This window comes from Carcharodon carcharias, chromosome 2 (genome assembly GCF_017639515.1).
Source record: "Carcharodon carcharias isolate sCarCar2 chromosome 2, sCarCar2.pri, whole genome shotgun sequence".
In the NCBI taxonomy this organism is placed as follows: domain Eukaryota; kingdom Metazoa; phylum Chordata; class Chondrichthyes; order Lamniformes; family Lamnidae; genus Carcharodon; species Carcharodon carcharias.
The window spans coordinates 231,877,683-231,893,335 of record NC_054468.1 but is presented as its reverse complement, the minus strand read 5'-3'; positions in this window follow the sequence as shown (position 1 = coordinate 231,893,335).

Genomic DNA, 15,653 nt, shown 5'->3' with positions numbered 1-15,653 from the left:
TTTTAATAAGATCAGATATGATTTGGCCAGAGTGGACTGGGAGCAGCTACTTTTAGGTAAATCTGTGTTAGAGTAGTGAGACCATTCAAGAAGGAAATAGGGAGAGTACAGGGCCAATAAATTCCAGTAAAGACAAAGGGTTGGACCAACAAATCCAGAGAACCCTGGATGTCGAGGGATATACAGGATTGGATAAAGAGAAAAAGGGAGGCTTATGGCAGATACCGAGGGCTGAAAACAGCGGAAGCCCAAGTGGAGTATATAATGTGTAGGAGGGAACTTAAAAAGGAAATTAGGAAAGCAAAAAGGGGGCATGAAAAAACATTGGCAGGTAAAATAAAGGAAAATCCAAAGTTATTTTACAAGTACATTAAGAGTAAGAGGATAACTTGGGAAAGAGTTAGGCCCAATAAGGACCATAGTGGTAATTTGTGTGAGGAGCCAGAAGACATTGGTAAGGTTCTAAATGAATACTTTGTGTCAGTGTTCACAAGTGAGAGGGATACCATGGGTATGGAAATCAGGAAGAGGACTGTGATATAATTAAAGAAATTAGCATAGAAAGGGAGGGAGTTCTAAGTGGTCTGGTAGGCTTAAAAGTGGATAAATCTTCAGGTCCAGATGAAATGTATCCCAGGCTGTTGAGTGAGGCAAGGGAGGAGATAGCAAGGGGTGCTGGCAATAATTTTCAATATCTCTCTGGCCACAGGAGAGGTGCCAGAGGACTGGAGGACAGCCAATGTGGTACCATTATTCAAGAAGGGAGGAAGGGATAAACCAGGGAACTACAGGCCAGTCAGTCTAACCTCAGTGGTGGGGAAACTATTGGAAGCAATTCTGAGGGACAGAATTAATCTACACTTGGAGAGGCAGGGATTAATCAAGGACAGTCAGCATAGTTTTGTTAAGGGGAGGTCATGTCTGACCAATTTGATTGAATTTTTCGAAGAAGTGACCAGGTGTGTAGATGAGGGCGATGCATTTGATGAGGTCTACTTGGACTTCAGCAAGGCTTTTGATAAGGTCCCACATGAGAGACTGATATTGAAGGTAAGAGCCCATGGGATCCAAGGCAATTTGGCAAATTGGATCCAGAATTGGCTGAGTGGCAGGAAGCAGAGGGTGATAGTCGAGGGGTGTTTTTGTGACTGGATGTCTGTGCCCAGTGGGGTTCCACAGGGATTGATGTTGGGTCCCTTGCTGTTTGTGGTATAAATAAATGATTTAGACTTGAATATAGGAGGGTTGATCAGTAAGTTTGCCGGATGAAAGGAAAATTGGTGGGGTATTAAATAGTGAGGAGGATAGCCTTAGACTACAGGAGGATATAGACGGGCTGGTCAGATGGGCTGATCAGTGGCAAATGGAATTGAATCTGGATAAGCGTAAGGTGAAGCATTTGGGCAGAACAAACAAGGCATGGGAATATACAATGAATGGTAGGACCCTGGGAAGTACCGAAGATCAGAGGGACCTTGGTGTGCATGTCCACCGGTCCCTTAAGGTAGTGGGACAGGTAGATAAGGTGGTTAAGAAGGCATATGAGATACTTGCCTTTATTAGCCGAGGCATAGAATATGAGAGCGGAGAGGTTATGCTGGAACTGGATAAAATGCTGGAGTATTGTGTGCAGTTCTGGAATCCGCATTATAGGAAGGATGTGATTGTACCAGAGAGAGAGTGCAGAGGAGATTCACTAGGATGCTGCCTGGGCTGGAAAGTTTTAGTTATGAGGAGAGATTGGATAGACTGGGGTTATTTTCCCTGGAGCAGAGGAAATTGAGTGGGGATATGATTAATGTGTATAAAATTATGAGGGGCATAGATAGGGTAGACAGGAAGGAACCTTTCCCTTTGGTGGAGGGATCAATAACCAGGGGGCATAGATTTAAGGTAAGGGGCAGGAGGTTTAGAGGGGATGTGAGGAAGAATTTTTTCAGCCAAAGGGTGATGGGAATCTGGAACTCACTGCCTGAAAGGGTGGTAGAGGCAAAAACCCTCATAACATTTAAGAAGTATTTGGATGTACACTTGCGATGCCATGGCATTCAGGGCTGTGGGCCTAGTGCTGGAAAATGGGATTAGAATAGTTAGGTACATGTTTGACCGGCGCAGACTTGATGGGCCAAAGGGCCTTTTTCTATACCGTAGACCTCTATGACTCTATGTAGAGATGTTTCCAATTGTAGGGAAACCAAAACTAGGGGCTATAAATGTAAGCTCATCACGTAAATTCATTACTTAATTCAGGAGAAATGTCATTACCCAGACTGTAATGTGAAACTTTCTACCACAAGGAGTAGGTGAGACAAATAGCATAGGATTAAATGAAGAGGGATGGGAAAAGGCTGGGGTGGAGTATATGTGATGGAACAGTTTTGTTCTCTTGTACTGTAGATGCTATGTCATTTACAGGAACATAGGAATAGGTGGAGGCCTGTACTGTGCCATTCAGTTAGATCATGGATAATCTGTATCTCAACTTCATCATTATTCCATATCTCTTAACACCCTTGCATAACAAAAAAGTATGTATCTTAGTTTTGAAATTTTCAATTAACTGTCAGCCTCAGCTGCTTTTGAGGGGACAGAATTCCAGATTTCCAATAACCCTTTGCCTGAAGAAACGCTTCCTGATATCCCCACTGATGAGCCTGCCTCTGATTTTAACATTGCTCTGGACTCCCCCGACTCCCTCCACTATCCATCCTATCAACTCCCAATGATCTTAAGCACCACATCTAGATCACCCCCTAATCCCCTATATATGCATTTAGTTCAGTTGTGGACTCAACATTTGACGGCTACTTGACTAGAGGGAGACTTTGCATTGTGATTGTATTGCGAAGCTGATAATGTAGATTAGGTGGATACTTTGGGATATGGTTTCAAATCCAATCATCACAGCAGCTGGTGGAATTTATATTCAATTATTAAGTCTGGAATTGAAAGATAGTCTCATTAATAATGACTATAAATCTATTACTGATTGTTGTAAAAACCTATCTGTTTATACTGCTGCTTGGGGAAGGAAATCTGCTGTCCTCACCTGGTCTGGTCTGGCCTGGCCTATGTGTGACTCCAGACCCACAGCAATGTGGTTGACTCTGAAATGACCTAGCAAGTCATTCAGTTCAAGGGCAGTTCGGGGTTGTCAGTGATGCCCACATCCCATGAAAGAATTTTTAAAAATGGTTTGCAGCTGTAGCACAAAAAGGCTTTAAAAATGTTTTTCATGGAATGCTGGCAAGGCCAGTATTTGTTTTTTTTTCCCATCGCTAATTGCCCTTCATGGTTAGTTGGCAGCTCATTTCACACTGTGTCTGATGCTTTTTTTCAATTTCAATCATTGGAGTCAACCAATTTCATCCCTTTTGGTCTATATCAACCAGCTGTAGCACCAATAGCCTGCCAGGTCGTTGAACTCTACAGCTGATTCCCCTCCTCCCACCTAAGTCTCTTTGGCTAAGTGGAGGGACCCCCCAGGAGTGGGTCATGTCAACTTGTGTTCCCCTGTGTAGACCCAAGAAACCCAGGAGGAAGCTAGCTGACCTACGGTGGAGGGGGTGGAGGTGAGGGGTTTACCTATTTGTCCTCCATCTGGTGTCTCAGTGTCTCACTGTTGACCCCCTGAGTCAGGCATCAGACAATTCCTGCCCCTAATCTCGGCCAGCAGCTTACCACACCTCCTGTCGGGGCCCATATCAGGAATGCCATTAACTGGCCTCCCAAAGTATGCTGGATCCCATTGAGGCTGAGAACATGGAAACATCTAATGTGGGAGTCCCTGCCCCTAGCCCCTTTGGTTTATTGGGACCAGGATTGGGGCAGAGGGGAATTATGCCAAAACCAACCACCCTCGTCCCATCCCTCCAGATAACTCTTAATGCAGGCCTTGACCTGATGCATTGGGTCCCAACATCTTTCCTGTGGCTGTGCTGCAATCCTGTGGCTCATGTGCTCACATATAACATGGTACTGTGAAAGGTCTGTAGAAGACTAATTCCTATGAAAGGTTTAGCTATAACGAGTTTTGTGAGATCGGGCAGAGAGACGGCTGCTGACTCTAGAGGGAGGACAGAGACATTACAACTATCAGTGGCTCTAAAGCTCCTTGGGACATCCTCAGGAGATGAAAGGCATCATATAAATGAAAGTCTTTGCTTATTATATATCTGTGTTTGTGTGTGTGTGTGCGTGCCTGTAAATTTTGATGTTAATTATTTCATGGTTTGAGGACATGTATCCTACCATGGCAGCTGGTGGAATTTAAATTCAATTGATAATTCTTGAATTAAAAAGCTAGTCTTAGTAATGGTGACTACAACAACAACCATTGATTGTCATAAGAATCAATCTGGTATACTAATATTTTTTAGGGTAGGAAATCTGCTGTCCTTACCTGGACTGTCCTACACACGACTCTCAAATGACCTCTGAAAAGGCCTAGCAAGGCATTCAGCTCAAGGGCAACTAGGGATGGGCAACAAAGACTGGTCTTGCCAATGAATGTCACATCCAATGAAAAAATAAATGTTTAAAAAAGTGTACATTTGATTTCTAAAAGTGTATGTGTGAGTGCTAATATGCGTTTTGATTGAACTGTTTTGCAGTTTGTGTGTAAATGTATGCATGGGAGTGTGTGGCACTGTGTATGTTTGTGCATGAGCAAGTGTTCTTGTGCCTTTGTAAGTGTGTATATGTATATGGGCCAGCGGGGTGGCCGGGGTGGGGGGTGGAGGGGCGGGGGGTCGGGGGGGTGTTGGTGGTGGTGTTGGTGGTGCTGGTGGTTGTGTCAACATACACAATCCCCATCCACCGCTCTCTCCTCCGTCTGGCTGAACTTGTTCTCATACTGAACAGTTTCTCCTTTAACTCCTCTCACTTCCTCCAAATAAAATGTGTGGCTATGGGTACCTGCATGGGCCCCAGCTATATCTTTATGGGCCCCAGCTATGCCTGTCTCTTTATGGGGTATGTGGAACATTCCTTGTTCCAGTCCTACTCCGGCCCCCTTCCACAACTCTTTCTCCGGTACATCGATGATTACTTCGGTGCTGCTTCATGCTCTCGTCGGGACTTGGAAAAATTTATTAATTTTGCTTCCAATTTCCACCCCTCCATCATTTTCACATGGTCCATCTCTGACATTTCCGTTCCCTTCCTTGACCTCTCTGTCTCAATCTCTGGTGATAGACTGTCCACCAATATCCATTACAAGCCTACCGACTCCCACAGCTACCTTGACTACAGCTCCTCACACCCCACTTCCTGTAAGGACTCCATCCCATTTTCTCAGTTCCTTTGCCTCCATCGCATCTGTTCTGATGATGCTACCTTCAAAAACAGTTCCCCTGACATGTCCTCCTCCTTCCTTAACCGAGGTTTCCACCCATGGTCGTTGACAGGGCCCTCAACCGTGTCCGGCCCATCTCCCGTGCATCCACCCTCACGCCTTCTCCTCCCTCCCAGAAACATGATAGGATCCCCCTTGTCCTCACTTATCACTCCACCAGCCTCCGCATTCAAAGGATCATCCTCTGCCATTTCTGCCAACTCCAGCATGATGCCACCACCAAACACATCTTCCCTTCGCCCCCACTGTCGGCATTCCGTAGGGATCGTTCCCTCCGGGACATCCTGGTCCACTCCTCCATCACCCCCTACTCCTCAACCCCCACCTATGGCACCTCCCTATGCCCACGCAAAAGATGTAACACCTGCCCCTTCACTTCCTCTCTCCTCACCGTCCAAGGGCCCAAACACTCCTTTCGAGTGAAGCAGCATTTCACTTGCATTTGCCCCAACTTAGTCTACTGCATTCGTTCCTCCCAATGCGGTCTCCTCTACATTGGAGAGACCAAACGTAAACTGGGCGACCGCTTTGCAGAACACGTGTGGTCTGTCCGCAAGAATGACCCAAACCTCCCTGTCGCTTGCTATTTTAACACTCCACCCTGCTCTCTTGTCCACATGTCTGTCCTTGGCTTGCTGCATTGTTCCAGTGAAGCCCCATGCAAACTGGAGGAACAGCACCTCATCTTCTGACTAGGCACTTTACAGCCTTCCGGACTGAATATTGAATTCAACAACTTTAGATCTTGAACTCCCTCCTCCATCCCCACCCTCTTTCTGTTTCTTCCCCCTTCCTTTTGTTTTTTTCCAATAATTTATATAGATTTTTCTTTTCCCACCTATTTCCATTATTTTTAAATCTTTTATGCCCTGCTAGTCTTTCCACCCCACCCCCACTAGAGTTGTACCTTGAGTGCCCTACCATCCATTCTTAATTAGCACATTCATTTGGATAATATCACCACCTTCAACACCTCTGTGTTCTTTTGTTCTTTTGTCTGTGACATCTTTTGATTATCTGCTCCTATCACTGCTTGTTTGTCCCTACAACCACACCCCACCCCCCTCCACTTCTCTCCCCCCACCCAACACCACCCCCCCCCACCTTAAACCAGCTTATATTTCACTCCTCTCCTTAGATTCACTCAGTTCTATTGAAGGGTCATGAGGACTCGAAACGTCAACTCTTTTCTTCTCCGCCGATGCTGCCAGACCTGCTGAGTTTTTCCAGGTAATTCTGTTTTTGTTTTATACATGTGTTGGATATTGGTATGTGTGGGTATGTGTGTACATGTGCTTCTGCATGTGTTTGTGCATATGTTGGAATGTGTGTGTCTGTGCAGATTGATCAGGGCACTAGAAATAATCCCCTGGTTTTCTTTGAATAGTGCCACCTGAAGAGGCAGTCAGGGCCTCAGTTTCATGTCTTATCCAAAAGACAGCACCTCCAACTGTGCAGCTCTCCCTTGGTATTACCCTGGACTTTCAGCCTGGAATTTCGTGCTTAAGGCTTGGAGTGGGAGTTAAACGCACACCTTCTGACACAGGGTGGACTACTCGCTAACTCAAATGGTCATTATTCACATGGGAGCTTGGATACTGATTGTTAGCAGGTTATCTAGGTCCTCGTTGTCGAAATTGGTCCTTTCCTCACCTCTGCGCATACAGCGCACTTTTCCATCAGGTAATGAGTAGACGTTGTATTGACCTACTTGGACTTGCCGAAGTGAGATGGTTAGAATCTGGTCAGATGGAAAAGAAGAATCATGTGCATTACTTCTTGGGAGGTGACAAGCGTAGGAATGAAGTAGGAATCCTGGTCACCAAAATATACAGAGATCAGTTCAAAGTTACTGGGCAATCTCAGAAAGAGTGATCATGGTTAAGATGGAAGGAAAGACTTTTGAACTAATTGTCATACAAGTTTATGCCCTGACACATGATCACAGGAAGCAGGAAATAGAGGCATTTTATGGTGATATTGCGAAGTGTTATGATCAAGTTAAACCAACTGCTATGGTAATTGTAATGGACGCCTTCAACACTAAAATCGATGAAAAAACTTCAGGGACGCATGTCAGTCAATATGATCTTGGATCATGAAATGAAAGAGGAGAGAGACTAATACAGTTTTGTCAAGAAAATGATCTGATGGCGGCAAACACATTCTTTAAGGAACACTTGGAGAAGTCCAAGCGATGTGTATAGAAATCAATTAGATTATACGATGGTGAAACAACATTTTCGAAACAGTCCAAGGAACATTTATTCTGATCCCAGCTCATTCATAAATTCAGATCATTGTCACCTTGTGGCAAAAATTAAGTTGCTATTGAAAATATCTAAACAAGAAAAAGATGTGCAGCCATTTAGACTTTGACATGTTGAAGGATGAGAACATTAGAGAGGCATTGACTCTTCAAGTAAAAAACAAGTATGGATGTCTCAGGACTGAGGAAACGTAACAAGCAGAGATCTCAGAACCAGAAATAGAAAGCAAAAGGAAACATATGGAAGGGAGTGTACAACATGCTGCAAAGGAAATATTATCAAACCAGAAAAAAAAAGGAAGACAAGGAGTGGACGACAGATGAGATACTAGCAAAGATGATAGAAAAGAAACATACCCGAGTCTGATGAAATTGAAAAGAAAATAAAGAATAAATGCAGGCCGGCTAAAGAGAAATGGTTATAGTGAGATGTGTGATGAAGTAGTGGAGCTGGAAAGAAATCACAAAATGAGTGTTATGCACCAGAAGGTGAAATCTTTGACAACTAGAAATAAAGGGGAAGCAACAGATAGTGGGTGCATAAACGACAACGCTGGTAAAATAAATATTGTTTGAAAGGGATGCAGTAACAAAAAGATGGAGAGACTATATAGTGAATTGTACAGTGATGCAAAATGAGGGAGTCCTCAAGATTTAGATGGACCAAACATGATGATGTCAGCGGTAAAGAATGCTTTGAAATTGATGAGTACAGGAGAAGCTCCAGGCGTGGATGAAGTGACAACACAACATCTGAAAGCCTTTGGAGAAACAGCATTAGGAGTAATAACAAATATGTCATCAAACATATACCAAAAGGTATATTCCAAGTGATGTGAGACATTCATTATTTGTCAGGTTAGCCAAGAAACCTAAAGCAATGGAGTGGAATCAATTTAGAAGTATAAGCTTAACAAGTCATCTCATTAAACTGATCTTGAAAATAATAATAAAAAGAGATAATAATATATTTGAAGCAGAAATTGGTGAAACGCAGCCTGGATTTAGACCTGGAGTAGAAACAAGAGGGGGAATGTTTAACCTTAGAATAATCTTCGTTAAATATGTAGAAATAAAAAACATTGACATAGGCTTCAAAGCTATGAAAAAGTGTTCGATCATGTTTATCACCAAAAGTTAAGAGAGGTGATGCTGAAATGTGACATTGACAGTAAAGATGTGAGATTTATCCAGAGCCTATGTTGAGACTAAATAACGAACATCAGGTTAGAAGGTGGACAATCAGATATGTTTCAAGTGAAGAGAGGAACGAGATAAGGCTGTGTACTGTCACCAAAATGATTCAATCTTTACTCAGGACAAATATTCAGAGAATTAGATGTGTTTCCAGGAGTAGAAACTGGAGGCAAGAATATAACAAACTTGCGTTATGCTGATGACACAGCGCTACTTGCAGAGCCAGAAGAGGCCCTACAAAATATCGCCAATCAAGTAAAATCTCAAAGTTTAGAATATGGATTGAGTATGAACACCAAAAGGACAAAAACAATGGAACAATTAGAAGGAATACATTAGAAGAAACTGGAGCAAAGATTGAAGTGGATGGTGTCACACTGGAATAAATTAATAAGTTTGTCTATTTAGGACAAATGATAACAGAAGATGGTTGATGTGATACCAAAATTGGAAGGATAGAGACGGGCAGAAGTGATTTTGTGAAGAGGAGGGGTGTGTTAACAACAGGAAAACTCAAGCTTGTGACAAGGAGAAAGCTCATTAGGGAAGGATTTTCTCCCTGTCGGGTGGACCGGTCGGGAGGAGGAGCGGAGCCAATCACTGCTCGTGATTGGCTGCGTGCCGCCATTTTATGTGGGCGGGCCAATTAAGGCCCGCCCAGCGTGACGAGCACTCGGAAGTGCTGAGCGCTCCGTGTGCGGGGCGGGGGGGGGGAGGTGGGGGGTGGAGAAGGCTGAGTTGGGGCCTGCGATCTTTTGTGCATACGCATGAAAGAGCGCAGAAATCTCCCTGAGGCACAGACCTGCCTCAGGGAGATTACTTTTCTCATGAAAAATTGGAATAAAGAAAAAAAAAGTATTCAGACATGTCCCTTCATGTGACAATGTCACATGTCAATGAATTTTAATAAAAATTTTATTACATTTATAAACCCTTCATGAAACCTCATCCTGCCTGTGGATGAGGTTCCATGAAAAGTACGAAGGCTGCCCCCCAACCAACCTTAAGGTTAATTACTTCAATTGCTATTTAAATGGCCTTAACAGGCCTTTGACAGCTCAGGGGGGGCACAGCCGACTCCGGTGCACGGCTGCCAAACTGAGGATCGGAATGACGCACAGTGACTTCGGGACACACGCCCGACATCACCGTGCATCATCTTACGCGTCGGCGAGCGGGGCCTACCCCCACATGCTGACCAGAAGATTCAGGCCATAAGGTGCTACATTCTATCCACTTTCCTGTCTGTCTCAGAAACCTGGGCTATAAGTAACGTTCAGTGGCGAATATAGAGGCCTTTGAAATGTGGATGCTCAGACGTTTGTTTAAAATTCCATATACAGACCGTGAGACAAATGAAGAGGCGCTTGAAATAAAAAGAACTCTAAAAAGTGACACCCAGAAAAGAAAATGTCAGTATTTTAGCCATTTAATCAGAGGTGAAAAGCTACAGAGATCTCCTAGAGGGCAAAATGGAGGGCAGCAGAAAGAGGGGCTGAGCTAGGTGTAACTGGATGATGAGCATCACAGAGTGGTTGCAGATGAGCGACAGTGGATGTGTGAGGGTGCTGCGAGACAGACGAGTGTGACGTAACATGAGAGCAGGTCTCCTGGCAGGAGGAGTAGCTACAAACAGCAGTGACAGATGGAAATCTGAAATGAGGGCAGAAAATGCTGGAAATACTTAAATGCCGGAAAAGGATATAGATAGAACAGGAGTATAACTTTTAAATTGGAGGAAGGCAAACTTTACAAAGCTGAGAGGTGACCTGGTGAGTGTAGACTGAACACGGCTATTAGCAGGAAAAGCTGTGTCAAATCAGTGGGAGGCATTCAAAGGCGAGATTCTGCAGACACAGTGTAGGCATGTTCCCATAAAGAAAAAAGGTGGTACTGCCAAATCTAGAGCCCCCTGGTTACCCAGAAGCTTACAGGCCTTGAACGAAGCCAAAGGGGGCAATAACGGATGCTCTGAGGATCATTTTCCAATTCTCACTCGATACAGGCAAGGTCCCAGAGGATTGGAGATGTGTGAACATTGTACCATTATTTAAAAGGGTGGGAGGTTTAGGCCTGAAAATTATAGGCCCGTCAGTCTGACTTTGGTGGTGAGAAAGTTATTGGAAACAATTCTGAGACACAGGATAAACTGTCACTTAGAAAGGTAAGGATTGATCAGGGATAGTCAGCATGGAATTGTTGGGGGAAGATCGTGTCTTACAAACTTAACAATTTTTGTGAGGAAGTAACAAGGAGGATTGATGAGGGTAGTGTGGTGGATGTTATCTACATGGACTCCAGTAAGGCATTTGACAAGGCCCCATGTGGCAGACTGGTCAGGAAAGTGAGGTCTCATGGGATACAGGGGAAGATGGCAGGTTGGATCCAAAATTGGCTCAGTGATAGTAAATGAAGGGTAATGGTCGATGGATGTTTCCAGTGGTGTTCCACAGGGCTCAGTGTTGGGGCCCTTGCTGTTTGTTGTATATATTAATGATCTGGACATAAGTGTAGGAAGTATGATTGGGAAATTTGCAGATGACACAAAAATTGGCCATGTAGTTGATAGTGAAGAGGATAGCTGTCCGCTCCAGAATGATATCAATGGTTTGGTTGAGCAGGTGGAGAAGTGGCAAATGGAATTCAGTCCAGAAAAGTGTGAGGTAATGCATTTAGAGTCATAGGGCAGAATTTTGGCTGACGTGCAGGTGACGAGCCTCCCGACATCAGCGTGTGGCATCACGATATTTAGCTGGGCGGACGCTATGAAGCGTGATGTGCGCCCGCCATTAATTAAAGGCCTTGTTTAGGCCCTTAACTCGGCAATTGATGCTGATTTTGAGGAGCCCGTGAGATCTTCGGCTCAGCACACGGGCCCAACGGGCAGGCGGGTAAGTGATTTTTTAACAAACCTCATCCACGGGCGGGATATTTGGGCTCAGAGGGGTTGTTAATGTTTTATCTGAATTATTTAATGCAGAAAGTTTTTTTTAAACTTGCCTGTGTGATCTGTAGCAGTTCAGATCGATTTCCAGTAGCTTTCTCTGGACTTTGAAGGTTCAGCTCAGCACTCTGCAGACAGTAATCTTTATCGGACCTGTAGCTTTCTGGAGGCCTCCATTTAGCCTGGGTATGGGTTCTGACATCTCCAATGGAGGCAGCTCCTCTGAGGAAGGGAGAGATAGAATAAGGAGGAGGCCAGGACTGGACAATTAGCCTCCAGGGGAGCCACTTTTGGGAGGCCAGGCGCAGGCACAAGGGGCGCAGGGCCAAGAGGTTGTCCAAGGTGGAAGGGGCCACAGAAGACACCACTATCCTGCTGCCAGGGTTTACAGGCAGTGAAGCAGCTACCTTAATATGACTGAGGTGCAATGCCGAAGGAGGCTCTGCCTGTCAAGTGAAACAGTCAACTATATCTGTCAGATGATTGGCCCTGAGATCTCTCCTGACTGTATGGGTGGACACCCCATGCCAGCGGTTCTGAAGGTCACAGTTGCCCTCCACTTCTATGCCTCTGACTCCTTCCAGGGCTCGGTGGGTGATCTTTGCGGTGTCTCCCAATCAGCTGTCCACACTTGTGTCAAGCAGGTTACAGATGCTCTGTTCAGACGGGCATTGACCCTCATCCACTTCCGCTGTGACCAGGCAAGTCAGATACAATGAGCCAGAGGCTTCACAGCCATTGCTGGCTTGCCCCGCGTCCAGGGTGCTATAGACTGTACACATGTGGGCATCAAGGCGCTAGCAGGTGAGCTCGATGCTTTAATCAACAGGAAGGGCTTCCACTCCATGAACGTGCAGATAGTGTGTGATCACAGGATGATGATTCTCCAAGTCTGTGCAAGGTACCCAGGCAGCTCCCACGACACCTACATCCTCATACACTCCCAGGTGCCGGGGCTCTTCAGTGCTCCAGCCTGGCTGGGTGGATGGCTGCTGGGTGACAAGGGCTATCCCCTCAGAAGGTGGCTCATGACGCCTCTCCACCATCCAAGAACAGAAACTGAGGAGCACTACAATAGGAGCCACGGCTCCACAAGAGCTGTGGTGGAGAGCCATCGGTCTTCTCAAGATGCGCTTCCCTTGCCTGGACCGCTCAGGGAGTGCAGTCCAGTACCCCCCAGATCGTGTCTCTGTGATAGTGGTAGCATGCTGTGCCCTGCACAATCTTGCACTGGAAAGGGGGGATGCAGTTGACGATGAAGACCTTGACGCCCTGGATGAGGCTGCACATGATGAATCCAGCAGTGGCTCAGAGGATGAGGAAGCACAGGGCGATGATGAGGGGCAGCACACCGACCCGCTACTACACCAAGGAGGCAGGGACACCCGGGACAATTTAATCCAAAGAGCCTTCAGCTAGCTCCACACACATCGATCAGCAGGACCAGCATTGCCTGGAACTTCCACATGTGGTACTTATGTGCTACATCTTCCACCTCATCAGCTACAACTAAGGGCTTAGTACAGAAACATCAATGTCCACTCAAACACTCAGGAGATGTCTGTGAAAAAGACAAATGCAGCACAAAGGAAACACCCTCAGCCATGGTTAGAAAACTGGACTTTATTCAGTCCAAAATAAAACACAAATGTCTCTCTTACAAACATAATGATATATTCCCTAATCTAGGGCCAACACAAAATCACCAGTGACATACCCGTGGAGTGCCTAACGTGCCTTATGCTTATGTTTGCGGGTGCTACATCTTGGTGCCACCCCATCGCTCAGAGTGGCTTGTGAGACAGCCTGCTGAATCTGCTATCCTGTCGGCCTCGATGACCTTAGTGGGCATCCTCTGGCCCGTGGATCCTGTGATGGCCCCGCCTGGGAGGGAGTGGCCAGTTCCAGAACTGTCATCTCCCCAGTTGCCGCAGCCTCACTGAATGCTACGGTCACTGGGAGAGGGGTGGAGGAGCTGCTTCCCTCAGCCAGAGCGCCCTGAGAGGAGCTCGCAGCGACGACAGGCAGCTGCTGAACCGATGTGAGGTCACATTGGACCTCCCTGCTCACCACAGATGCATGGGCACTGAGCGCCGACACTTGGTGCCCAGAATATCTCCCACATTGAGAATGACCACCCCTGGCCATTACCGCTGTGAGGGCTTGCAGGTCAGAGCGTAACCCAAACAGAAGATGCTCCATCCAATCGAAGCCCCTCTCCATGAGAGTCGCCAATCTCTCAGTGGAGGAACCTGAAGCTCTGTCCTGAGGTTCACGCCTTCACTGACACTTTGCCTGGACTCCTCCATCGCAGAGACCAACTGAAGCATACCCTCATGCAACCCTATCAGATGCTCCCGTGCACCCGGCCGCTTGTCCTGCAGCTGCTGCATTGGTGACGTCTCCAGAGGCCCATCATCACTGCTGGACTCAGCATGTGCCTGGTCCTCTGCAGCCCTCTGGCTGCTGGCGCCATCAGCACTCTCTGTCCCTACCATCTCCTCCAGTGACTGAGATGTGCCCTCTCCACTGTGCCCTGGGACACTAGCCAACATCATAATCCCCATTGATGTGGTAGTGGCTGCGCTGGTGCCTGGCTCGCTGAAAGGGCAAGTTGCAAGTCTTGGCCCTCAGGTGTGGAGGTGGGGGGGTGCTCCGGACATGTTGGGGGCGGCCATGCAGTGGTGATGCTGAAATTAACAACAAGGACAGTGCATCAGTTAGCGTTCAGTCAGTAACTCCTTTCATCCCTTTCTCCCCCAGCCTCATAAGTCGCTCACCCTTCAAGAACTTAAGGAGATGAACATTGGTGGAGTGGTAACTAGTCAGGAGGAGGCCCAAACATTACATGCACATACAGACAGGCTGGTCAGATGGCCTAAGGAATGCCACATGGAATGTTATGTGGATAAGTGTGTGGTTAAGCACTTGGGCAAGACAAGCAAGGTACGGGAATACATGAGTAATGGTAGGACTGTGGGAAGTCACGACGATTTCAGGGACCTTGCTGGGCAGACCCATGAAGGTAGCAGAACAGGAACATAAGGCATTTAACAAGGTCAAAGTCAAACTTACCTTTATGAGCTGAGGAACAGAATGTAGGAAAAGGGAGGTCATGTTGCAAGTCCAGAAAATGCTGTCGAGGCCACATCTACACTTCTGTGTTCAGTTGTGACCTGTACTTCATGTAAGGGATGGCATTGGAGTGGGGAGAGTGCAGAGGTTCCTGACCAGGATGCATGCTGGCCTGGAGAATTGGAGTAATGAGGAAACATTGCAAACACTTGCAACATTTGCCTTGGATCACAGGAGATTGACGGGTCACATTATTGACCTTCATACCGTTATGACGGGCAGAGACCGGGTGGACAGAAGGCAACATTTCCCCTTGGTGCAGGGATGACTAACATGGTGGCATTTATTTAAGTTGAGTGTCATGAGGTTGACAGGTGAGGTGATGAAGACCTTTTGGACAGAGTAATGTGGGACGCACTGGCTGAAAGGGTGGTGGAGGTACAAACCCTCCTAAGATGCAACAAGTCTTTTGCTGTGCAGCAGTGATGCCATGGCATGATAGGCCATCGGGATAGTGGTCAGAAATGGGATAAGGTGACTTTGGAAGGTGCTAGAGATGCGCATCCTCAAGGGGCTGAGGGACCTTTGTGTATGAGCCACATGTCAGAGTGTCTCAGTCTGTGAATGAGCAGTGTTGCTGCATTAATGATTGCAGCAACCATCAGTGGTTTGGATGGTGGGGAGACAGAGTGGATGAGACTGTGGACCTCAAATACCTGGCCGCTGGACGCCAGCCTCGCCGACGTCTGCCGCCCTGGCCGCCTGCCTCCTCCCCAGCTCCATGGCCTGCCCCTGGAAGGTGGTGAGGCGCT